The sequence below is a fragment of the Ambystoma mexicanum genome, chromosome 2p (genome assembly GCF_040938575.1).
Source record: "Ambystoma mexicanum isolate Mex_15411 chromosome 2p, UKY_AmexF1_1, whole genome shotgun sequence".
Taxonomy (NCBI): domain Eukaryota; kingdom Metazoa; phylum Chordata; class Amphibia; order Caudata; family Ambystomatidae; genus Ambystoma; species Ambystoma mexicanum.
The window spans coordinates 807,427,852-807,440,157 of NC_090923.1; positions in this window are offsets into that span (position 1 = coordinate 807,427,852).

A 12,306-nucleotide genomic window follows, 5' to 3' on the forward strand; every position below is an offset into this window, starting at 1 on the left:
AGTTTGCCTGTCTGCACTAGCGGGTTGCTGCCCCCTCTGGGGTCCCGTACAATGAACTTGTGCTTGGGAAGAGCAACCGGGTTGTTGTGTGATAACTCCAGTAGACTGGGGAACCAAGCTTGACCCTTCCAATCCGGGGTGATCAGAATTAGAGAGGCCCTCTGCTTCCTCATCTGAGCTAACGTTCTCGCCATCATCGAAAAGGACTGGAGGAAGGCATCTGTTGCTTCCGCATCGGGGTCGGGTCTCAACTAAACCACCAAGGTAATTGTTTGTTCACCCTTGATGCGAACAGGTCGATCTGACACTGTCCCCAGTGAGTTATCAGATCCTTCTTGAAAAATTTCCTTGGCCAGCTTCAAATCGCTGGCATCCCTGAGAAATCTGGGGTTCCAGTCAGCTACCTCGTTCTGGCAGGTATTGTGCCGTCACTGAAGCTGGTCTCTGTAGACCGAGGTGCCAGTGCTCTACATAAGATTTTGTGGTGGGAGTATTTTACTCAATTTTTATGAGAGTAAATGGTATTTAAGGGAGTAAAAATTACTTTTCCCCTTTGCAAGAGAGTAAAATGTATGTGACATACAGCCAACTGTGTGCCAAAACTATATGGAAATCAAAAATCATTACCATGCGGCAGCTTTCTGCATTGTGACAGAATACACCTTTCATTATTTCTCTAAGGTCTGGCCATTTGATCTCTCATGTGCATATTTGAATGTTCAAAACACAAAAACCTAGCCGATTATATAGTAAAGCAAACATGAATTGTATTGCGTGTTTTGAGGTTCGATAGCAGAATTGTCTTTTGATGTTTAATGAAAGTCCTCATTTCCTGGAGCTATTACTACCTAATGGCATGCCAATGTTATGAAACAACAGTGCAGAGAGGCAAGGACTCCATGCTAAATTGAATACCTAATCTCATGGTCAAATGATTATTTATGTAGAGCTTTTGTCGAAGCGCTGTGCATAGAACATATTTATCACAATTATCACCAAACTGAAATCGGTACGCCTTTATCTACCTCAAAAGGATGGAAGGCTGAGTTGGTCTTGCCAGGATTCGAACCTGCAGCCTACAGATCCCACACAGAGTGGAGCAACGATTGCTCAACCAGCTGGGCCATCTTATTGGCTAACATCCTTCAGAGCACAGTAAACTGAGTATCGACTGAGGTATAATAATCGCAGTGCCTAGATGTTGGACGAACCATGTATGAAGCGCTACATAAAGTTAAATACCTAGCTGGATTATCACAGGGACAGGTTTTGCTGGGTTTCTATTTCAATTACAAATGTAACTTTCATTTGTTTGTTTTTGAACACCGCTTGCACTTCCCCGAGTGTCATGTTTTGGGTGTTTTAATTGTAGTCCTGAAGATTTGAGCGGCTATAACACATGTGATTGGTGTAATGGCAACCATCAGGGTAAAAATGATCTGCCTCTACATGATTATGCACATAGCACAGGAACTCTGAAAAATACAATTGTGCAATGCTGGTTTGCTTTCACTGGAAAAAAGCATAATTTGTTATAAAGATTAATTCTCAATGGCAACTTAATTTTCCATCTAATTAATTATACAATCCTAAAATGCTAGGAAAATAAAAATGCACAGTGCTTCTGGTCGCTCCATGAGCATCTTCACAAAACACAGCAGAAGCTGAATGGAAAGAAACCATTCCTTTTATCTCTTTGTACAGTTTCCTTTTTTGAAAGGCGTTAGAGAAGCAAATTGACAAGGGGGGTCCTGGGAGTCTCTCTGCCAGACATTAGTCCTGGTTACGAGAGACTTGCCCAGAGTCTTTAGCTCACTATCTTTCACAGAGAAGAAATATCCCAAACATATCAGTCTTTGTCCTGCCCTGGGGCAGTCCAGCACCGAAATGCTAGGCAATTCTCCTCTGAACAAGAGTACCAACAGCATCCCCAGACACGTGTTTCGGTCTGGTTGGACCTCATCAGTAGGGAGGAGCTGTGCCTCTCTAAGAATAGAAGTACATTCTGTTTCAGGGGCTTTTTTCCATTACATCCATTTAGATAAAAATCAAAAGAAGCGCTCTGCTTTCTGTCCAAGTAACCTGACCTTTGCACTACCCTCTGCTCTGAATGTATGTGTAAATGTACACAGGAAAATAATAAAGCTGTTGTAATTTCAATATTAACATGTGTAAAAAGGCCAGGTACAAACCTTATCTGGAGGCCTGTCAACATTGTGGACCTCTTGCCACCCAATATGTTTATATACCTGACCACGGACACAGTGTCCATCTTGAGGAGCACACAACATTGTGCCCTCTCCCGAGTCCAGCATTTCACAGCAAACGACCCTGCCAGTAATTCCAAGCAATTGATGTGTTATGATGTTTCCTGATCCAACCACCTGCCCCCTGTCAACAGGTCCCTGCATCAGGCTTCCCAGCCCCATCTGCTGGTGCTGGATTCTATAATCGGATGTTGGATCTTTAGCCTCTGCAATGCTTTGTAGTGTAAAGGCCCCAGGAATATGTCTTCAATCGATGAAGCCAAACGTCCCACCAGCCTGGCAATTTCCCGTAACGGCATCTCTCTTCTCGTCATCATGTGGCTGATCTGCTTCTTGATGGCGTTCACTTTGGCTATTGGTAAACTGAGTGTTCCTTAGACTGTGTCTACCACAAACTCCAGAAATTCCGTGGATTGATCTGGTTGAATGCTGGATTTCTCAGGTTTATCAGAAACCCCAGTCGTTGGAGTAAATCTAGTGTGGTATTCTCCTGAACTTTGAGCATTTCCTTGTTCCGGCACATTATGCAAATGTCGTCCAGGTATATTATAAGTCAGATGCCCTGTTCTCTCAGATGTGTCACTAAAGGTTTCATCAGCTTGGTGAAACACCATAGTGCTGACGTGAACCGAAGGGTAGGCAACAAAATTCCCATGTTGCTTCCTCCCAGATGAATCTCTGTTGCTCTACTGCAATGGGTACCATCAGATATCGATCTTTGAGGTCTACCCTGGCTAGCCAATCCCCCCGTTGTAATATGTCCCTTAGGAGGAAGATCCCCTCCATTTTGAAATGTCTGTAAGTCACAAAAACGTTCAACTATCATAAGTTGATAATTGGCCTCAGCTTGTGTTTCCCTTGGACCAGGAATACATTGCTTATGAAACCTATTGAGGAGTTTGTCACCTGCACAAGGGCTGCTTTGTGCTATAAGCCTCTCAGTTCTGATTCTAGCAACTGCTGATCTTCTATGCTTATGCAAATACAATTTGGGAGTGTTGCCTGATTGGTGTTGTGTAAAAATCTATGTGAAACCCTTGAACTAAGCATCTTTAGATAAGGTATGCCAATATTCTACATTCTTTGCTAATCTCCTGCCTACTGCAGGAAGATCTATGCTTACTGCGTGCTCGTGTTCGCACCCTCTCACCTGTGTTATTTTGTTGGCTGTCTCCCTGCCACCAGCTTCTGCCCCTTCCTGTATCTCGGGAGGGAAAGTAAGGGCTTGGTATCTGTTCTGCTCTCCATTGTGCTCTGTCACTGAATGGCCTGTTGTACGGGTACCGGCTGGTAGAGCGGTCCCTGCTTCTGCTAGCCCTACAGAAAATCTGCCTACCGAAAACCCTTTTCAGGGAGGCCTGTGCCTTGTCGGGGCTGTATATGAGTTGGCACATTTTGTCAGCTTTATAAAGGAGTGCCCAAACAGTTTCCCTTTCGCAGCTGCTGCTGACTCCGAGGATGCAAGTTCGCTATGTTTGGGATCTATTTTTACCAACAGTGATCTTCATACGGTTGCAATTCGCGCAGTTGGCATTCCCCAACATGCAAATTGCCCTTTGTGCCTATCCGGTTAACACCACTGGGTCTAATGCTCATTTTTGTCACGGGCCTCCTCAGTCATCTGAATTATTTTCATGAGCAGACCTACAATCGCCATCATCCTGTCCTGGCAAGATCACCAGGGCCTGTTCAGGCCGTTCCTCACATCTTTCTCTTATTTCCCCATGAAAGTGACCATTTATCATCGATTTCTGGAGTGTCAGCGATCCCATCAGGGAATTGCGGTCTTGGGCATTCCGCCCTTAACCTATTTCTGACCTCATTCGCCAGTGGTGTTCTAAGGTGCTTCTCAAGGTAAGCCGATATTTTCCGTGACCGTAATGCCCCCTACTCTTTGGCCAGGGCTGTTGCGGTCGCTGGAGCGTTAGCCCCGTCGCGACCGCAACAATAATATTAATAAAACTCCCTAAGCAGATATCCTCCGCCAAAGTCTATTGATCGCTGCATGCTCCTATGCGCCAATAAGCAACAATAAGAAACGCATCACCATAATCCTATATGAATAAAGAAAAAAATCACTTAACTCGCTGCTCCCGCAGCAAAGAAAGAGGAAGTTTCAAGGAATCTGCAGTATTTATGGGCATTTATGGATGTAGATTGGCTTGTTTTCTTCACATAGTTTCATGGACCAATAATACCTAGGACTACCAAAGACTTTTACTAAAGTGGGACGTGTAGTTTTTGGGTTTGTTACGGTTAATTATTGGATTTGTGACAGCTGCTTGAAAATTAAAGTTAAGAGAAAGCATAATCCGGGCCTCCGGTATTGACATAGAACATATTTGAATTTACTGTAAATGTTAAACAGTTGATTTAATATAAACATAAAGAAGTAATAGATTAAATATAGGAGGGCAATATTCACTGCAAAATGGATAAAATGCAGATGAAGCATGCAACACATATTTTATATAAAATGTAGAACAAACAGAACACACCAACACTAAATTACAAACAAAATAGCAGTTTCATAACTAGGACTATAGATGCGAGTGTATTGAGTCCGCATAAAAACAGAAAAGCTGATAACATCAATGAACTTTAAAATACATATAACAATACTACGTTGGTGACCATAAGGCATATCCATAAAACCCTCATAAGTGATCATGTATACACCTTTAAGTTCAAAGTGAAACACAGAACCAAACGAATCATAAAATAACATCTGTAGTAGCCCAAAAGGTGTAGGGTTTGAAACATAATCTGCTACACCACATTTTATTAAGCACAACACATAAACTCATGGGGGTTTGGAAATTTGTTCCTGCCCAGGCAAACAGGGTTTTATGATTGCCAATTTCATCAGTTGTGGAGTAATTTAAAAAATGATAAATACTCAATTAAGGATTTAGCAGATAAGGTAACTTTAACCGTCTCCAGCCTACTACCTCCACCTCCCTCTTCCTCGTCCCAGTACTTACTTGTTAAGTCCTGACCTCCATACCAGGAATCCATTCCATCTTTTAACTAATACCCCTACCTGCCCCACCCCAGAGTTTCGCCCTATGTTCCCATCTCTGTGGGCTTGGGGTGTGGATGCTGTGACACTGGAATAAGCTCAGGGGCTTCTTAATACATTTCCTCCAATCCCACTGCTTCCCAAAGTACTGCTGAAGATTTAGGGCTCAGGGTCAGCGTTGATTCTGGTGGTGCCGGTGGGACCAAGGTGCTTTTGGTACCCTCTTCTCGACCTGGCTGTGGCCCTGGGATTATTCCTGCACTCCTGCCTCTCCAATTCCAACTTGGGGGCTTCACAAGTTGAGAGGCAGAGAATATGTAGACAAAGCTTAACTCCACAATTGGCGTGAGCAATGCAGAAGTCCAGGCGTCCCTTGTCGCTGAAGGTGTATGAGGGGAACTGGGAAAACTTCACACTGTGGTGCGCAAGAAAGTTGGTGCGTTCTGTGAAGAATCCTCCGGACCCCTCACTAAAACCCTGCTTAAAGGCTTCTCCCAGGAGGCCATGGGATGGTAGACACTTCCGGATCCCAACCCTGTATGCAGTGTACTGCGGGAGGATCACCTGGCTGGAGATAGGGCCCAGGGTAGTGAGGAGATTTGGTGGGATGAGACGCAGTATTTTTCATCCAAAAGGAATATTCTTACCACTATGCCAGGGGAGGTGATGGCTTCTTGTTGTTTTAATGGCTCTCATCCTCCATTTAAAACTAAGGTGGTAGACCCCAAGGGTATAATGCCCCACCTATTGTACCAAAGAAGGAATCCTTTTGATCCCTATCATCACATGTCCGCCCCTATATCAAGGATACACTAAAAGAAATGGAGAAAGTGTTGCCTTCTCTACCACATCTTCCTCTAATAGAGTTAAAATGTATGGCCCCTCTATTACCAATAGGGAATTCAATCTAACCTTGAAAAGTTACGAGAAGTGAGAAAACCTAACTTTGGGAAAGTGAACTACATGCCCCAGAATCCCATAGGGACTGAGACTAAGAAGAGAGCTGACGAGGCATGTAAAGAACAGGCAATTGGGCCTTCCAGCCCATGCCAAGGTCAGGCAATTAACAATAATAGTCTGCACCTGAAATAAATTGCCCCACCTAAGAGGCATAAAAGGCTGCAGCAGGATGGGGGAGGAGAGAATGAGCTGGGAGAGAATCTGGAACAGGAGCTGGAATGTTGGCAGTAGTAGTAGTAGTAGTAGAAGAAGAAGAGCACAAGGCTAGCAGTTTATGAGGGAGTGTGATCACTTAATGGACGCCGGGACAAGGAGAGAGCAGATATCACCTGCATGTTCTGAGAGGGTGCTGTGTTCACAAACACTGCCTTACCGTGGCTGCACTGAGAAAGGAGTGCTGAAAGTGGAAGTCTTCCCAGGTGCACCTAGTGGCTGTAATTGCAGAGCTGTGCTGAAGCCTGAGGCTTGTAGCAAGAAACAAGCCTAGGGACAGAGGAGTGCAGGAAATTCCAAGGTGGCGTGACAGGACCAAAGACACCTGTGCTGCTGAAGGATGTGGGTCCCAAGAGTGCCTAAAGCTGTAGAAGCAGAAGTTGTGACGCTGAAGAAACCTGCAACCACAGTGTTCCTGGAGCCAGTGAGTGAAGCTCAGCGTTCAGGTTCACTGGCAAACTCTTGCTGGTAACTGTTATCAGCTTTAAAGTGGCTCTCGCAAGAGGGGAAGGAAGTGGAAGTTGTTTGTAGTTGTGGAAGTTATGCAAAATGGAAATGTATCATGCGCACTTTCAATAAAAGCTATAGTGCTCGCGTACGAAGAAAAGCCTTTCTTTTTCATTGTTCAACTTTTTATATTATCGGAGTGGTCGCGTGTCTCTAATTAAAAGGGAGAACATTTTCAAAAGTCTCAAAAAACCCTGAAGCTAGCTTTTAAGATTGTTACCAGATTTTACGCCATCAAAGGAAGGTTGCATGTGACCAATTAGGAGTCCCCGACCAGAGTAGAAAGTATCTCTGAGTAATACATGAGACGTGAACGGACGATAGCACAGGGTCAATGAGCTAGTCTTGGAAGCAAGACCGCGCAGAACAACAGAGGTTTGAATCCCAGATATGCACTTAAAAACCAAACTCAGGTCTTAAGCGCGTTACAAAAAAAAATAAAAAAATAAATACCATCTCTTACAGACAATTGAACCGTAAAGAATGGTCATGTATACCTAAAATCATTGTTCCTTTGAAGACTGAACCATGTAACTAACGAACGTTCTTTAAAAATAGTCGTTTTAATAAGGGGAGCAAGCATTGCCCAAGCCAAGAGGCGAAGCCTTTCCATAGCGAAGAAAACAATGTTTAAAGCAATCTACCTAACGGGAAAGTTGTTAAAGGTCCAGTGTCCTCTGATACAAGTGAGATAGTGTTATCTGAAACTAGTAGAGTGTGTCAATAAAGCTTCAGGGTAGCTACTGGAACCAAGAGGTTGTATATATAGCTGTGGAAGTGGGTTGGCTGCTTGTAAGAAAATTAAGCAAATAACCTGATGAGACTGTCGAAGTGGGAAGAAAGTCAGTCTGGAAGCAGAGGCAGGTTATCCTTGTGGCAGTAAGGCCAACTGAAGAGGAACAATGAAGAACCACTTCCCTACCTGTAGAGGTCAAAGTGTCTTGTATTTAAAATGCCTAACCATTTTCATATATAAAGTTGAAGCAGAAGTACCAGAATAGTGGTCTGTATAAGACTATCAGCAGATGTCATATTGAAGTTGATGGTAGTAGCGGTACACTGTGGATCTAAGGAGTTGGTGTCCATAGTGATAGTAGTAGAAAGGGGGTTGAGAGGAGTACAACAACCTAAGAAGAAGCATCCTGGTATACTGCAGAGGTTATAAACAGTTGGACAATTGTAGAAGAAGAAGTGGCTAATCTATTTTCTGAACTGTAACAAGGCCACCCTGGAAGGATGGCATCCAGGATTTCCATTGGTGCTGTTTCCTTGGCTACAATAGGAATGGGATCCTTTTCAACTAGAAGCTGCAGAACTGTTACCAGTGGATTTCTACTTAGTGAACTTTTGTTATATTTGGAAGTTACAAGAACTGGTTCAATACTTTATTCTTCTGTTGGGAAGATTGACTTTGAACAATCCCGGGGAAGGAAATTACCCAGGACTGGTGAAGGTCATCAAAATTACTGTTTTTTTTTATGATTCATTTCTTTATGTTGTTGTTCATGTATTTTATATGTTTTGTTGTTTAGTGTGAGGACCAGTTTGTTTCTGTTCAGAGTGATTCCCTTAGTTCTTAGACTAGGTAGGGAACTCCCTAATAGAGTAGGCTTAGCGAGGATTTATTGGCATCTTTTTCTCTTAATAAAATGTTTAATTCTGAAAACCATACAAGCAATTGTCAGCCTCGCATTACTGACCCTTGCATATGGTGTCAGGAGTGAGTTAGGAATCAGCTGATACAAACTGTATTTAGTAGATTCAGATCAAGCTGAGGCAGATTTACAAAGAAGTTGTGTCGGCCTATTCCACCAACTTGTACCACTTGTACTTCCCACTCAAATCCTGGTTCTAAACTCTCCCTTTCTAGGGAAGCAGGGAGACTTGAATCCTTTTCCATCAAAGGAGCCTGGAAAATTAGAGAATTCCCCTGCAATCAGTGGCCTCTTAAGATGAATGTAGGAATGACATTTGTCAAAGTCTCAGGCCAGGCTATTTTACCAAAAATACAATGGCTCTCATTACGAGTCCAGCGGTAACCCTGCCGTTGCTACCGCTGGGCTCGTAATATTTTACCAGCGACTGACTTCCCGTTAACACCGGGAGATTACAACTCCGGTGGCCCGGGAAATCAGACACTGGTAAAATGTAACTCCCCATTATAGGATTCTATGGGAGTGGGGACACGTTATTAACGATGCTGGCGCTTCCGTGAGGAGTCTGCCTACCGTGGCCGCAGCGCCCGGCTGGGTCAGACCTGTCGGGCAGAGCGGTCATGGCAGGCAGACACGTAGTTTGCCGGTTCAGAAACAAGGGAGATGGTGAGCTTACCGGTACCCATGTTTCTGGACTGCCAAACTTACAATGAGGCCCAATATTTTGAAGGGAATGTATATCATTTGTACTTACCTCAAAATCATATTATACCCGAAAAGGACAAATTGATAGCATTGTTGTTGCTAGAGGTAGAATTTCCCATTTATATCTCTGCATACGTTATACCAGAACAAGGACCCATTTTTAAGATCTATCCCCTTATCTCTAGCGACAAAGAACTGAAACGTATGGTTCTCAATTTTTCAACCAATACTCATGAAATTCATCGAGGTCATAGATTCTGCAGATTAATGTGTGATGTAGCTTGGGAGACATGGCATCAGGAAAGAAATATACCTGTTAATGCCAGTTGTTACTCTAGAATTGTTTTTTTCTACCTGTGACCTTCATGATACTAATTCTAGCAAGACTAAAAAGGAAGACTGTCAGAATACCATGTTATATTGGACGGGAAAGGAGAGTCGTTACCCTAACCTTGAGCCAGTGCTCGAGATAAGATTTTGAGGTGGGAGTATTTTATTTCCTATTTTTAAACTTTGAGAGTAAATGTTATTTCAAGAGAGTAAAAATGACTTTTCTCCTTTGCAATAGAGTAAAATGTATGTGACATCCAGCCGACGTGCTAAAACTGTATGGAAACCATTTCCATGGGGCAGCTTTCTGCATTGTGACAGAATACGCCTTTCATTATTTCTCTAAGGTCTGGCCATTTGATCTCTCCAGTATATATTTAAATGTCGAAAACAAAATCTAGCCCATTACATAGTAAAGCAAACATGAATTGTATTGTGTGTTTTGAGGTTCGATAGCAGAATTGACTTTTGATGTTTAATGAAAGTCCTAATTTCCTGGAGCTATTACTACCTAATGGTATTGCTGTTGTTATGATGCAACAGTGCAGAGAAGCACACTATGCTAAATTCTATACCTAATCTCATCGTCAAATGGTTATTTATATAGCGCTTTTGGCAAAGCACTGTTCATAGAACATATCTATCACAATTTTCACCAAACCGAAGTCGGTACTCCTTTATCGATCTCAAAAGGATAAAAGGCTGAATTGGCCTTGCCGGGATTCGAACCTGCAACCTACAGATCATGCACAGGTCGCAGCAACGAGCGGTCAATCGGCTGAGCTATCTTACTGGCTAACATCCTTCAGAAGTCGGTAAACTGAGTATCCACTGAGGTATAATAATCACAGTGCCTAGATGTTTTAATTGTAGTCTTGAAGATTTGGGAGGCTAAACCATCTGTGATTGGTGTAATGACAAAAGCTCACTCTTGAGCAAAGAAACTGCTGCCACTGACCATTTATAATAATGTACTGCCTTGACTGCAAGGTTGAATGGATGTAAAACCTTGCATACTCATTTTACACACTGTTTTCATAATTAGAGTGTAAATTAAATTATCAATGTAAAAATGATCTTCCTCTGCATGATTATGCACACAGCACAGGAACTCTGAAAAATACAATTGTGCAATACTGGTTTGCTTTCACTGGAAAAAAGCATAATTTGTTACTTTAGATTAATTCTCAATTGCAACTTAATTTTCCATGTTATTAATTACGATGAGTACTCGACATGGTCGGGATGTCCAGTCTCAGATTTTTAAATCTCTTATTGGTAAGTCTCACTTCAGTTTCTTCACCAGTTTCATTCCTTCGCTGTTCAGCAGCACTAATTCTCTTAACAGCAAGCCGTCTTTCAGTTTCTCCAGCAGTTTCGTTGCTTTGTTTTTTAGCAGCACAAATTCTCTGATGACTAAGTCTTGCTTCAGGTTCTTGAGCACTTTAATTGTTCAGTCTGAAAGCATGTTGAATTCTATAAGCTTCATGGTCTTGAGATCTTCCTTCTTCAGAATGTTGATCATGTTTCAGCTTTCGATGTTTTGTTTTTATTCAGGTGGGATTAACCCCTTAAATGCCAAGGACGAGGTATCTCCTCCTTGGGATTACCTCCAGGGTGCCAAGGACAAGATAGCTTGTCCTTTTTGGCACCTTGTTTTGAGCGATCCCTGCAAAGCAGGGATCGCTCAAAACTGTAATCCAACCATTGGGCTATGTGGGGGGAGGTCCCCCCTCACTGCCAGGGGGCTGGATTACTTTCAATTTCACATCAGTCTGCGTAAAGCATGCCGACGTGAAAGTGAAAGTAATTTTACAGCAGCAGCCATTTCCGGTTGCCGCGGTGAAAAGAGAAGGTAAGCTCCCTTCTCCCTCGATCTCCGGCTGTATTTCAAGCCGGAGATCGAGGGAGGTGTTGTTGGAAAGGGGAGAATCTCCCCTCTCCAAGGACACCTTATTTGGTAGCATAGCTGGTCACGGATCGGGCGCAGAGCGTTCGATCCGTGGCTAGCAATTCCACTAGACACTAGGGATGTCTTTTGAATGCTGGGGGGAGGTGGGGCTGCTTACAGTAAGCAGCCCTCTCCCCCGCAACCACCCAAAGCATGGAGGCACATATGGATAACCCTGGGATCAGATGGCTGATCATCTGCCCCCAGCGAAGGGGCAAATTCATAAAATAAAAATGCAACAGGGGTGGGGGGGCCACTAGGCACCATGGATATTTTTGGCACACGAAAGGGTGGTGCCCCTCCCCATCCCACACCAAGTGGAAAGGGGTCCACCCCTTGTAGCCCTCCCTGGAGGCAAATTTCTGCCCCTAGGCAGGAGTACATGAGGTGGCCCCCCATCCAATTGGAGGAGGGAGGCACCAGGAATAAGTGTGCAGGCCCCCAAAGGATGATGCCTGCAGGTTAGGCTCCCCTGGGGGCAGATGGCTGATCATCCGCCCCCAAGGAAGGGGGCAAAATGGAAAAAAAAATAAAAAATCAAAAGGGAGATTTGGGTGGGGGTGGTGGACCACTAACCACTAGGGATTTATTTTACGGAAAAGGGGGGTGGCTCTCTCCCCCTCACCCCAAGGGGAAATGGGGCACCCCTTGTAGCCCTCCCTGGGGGCAGATATCTGCTCCTAGCAAGGGGTATCT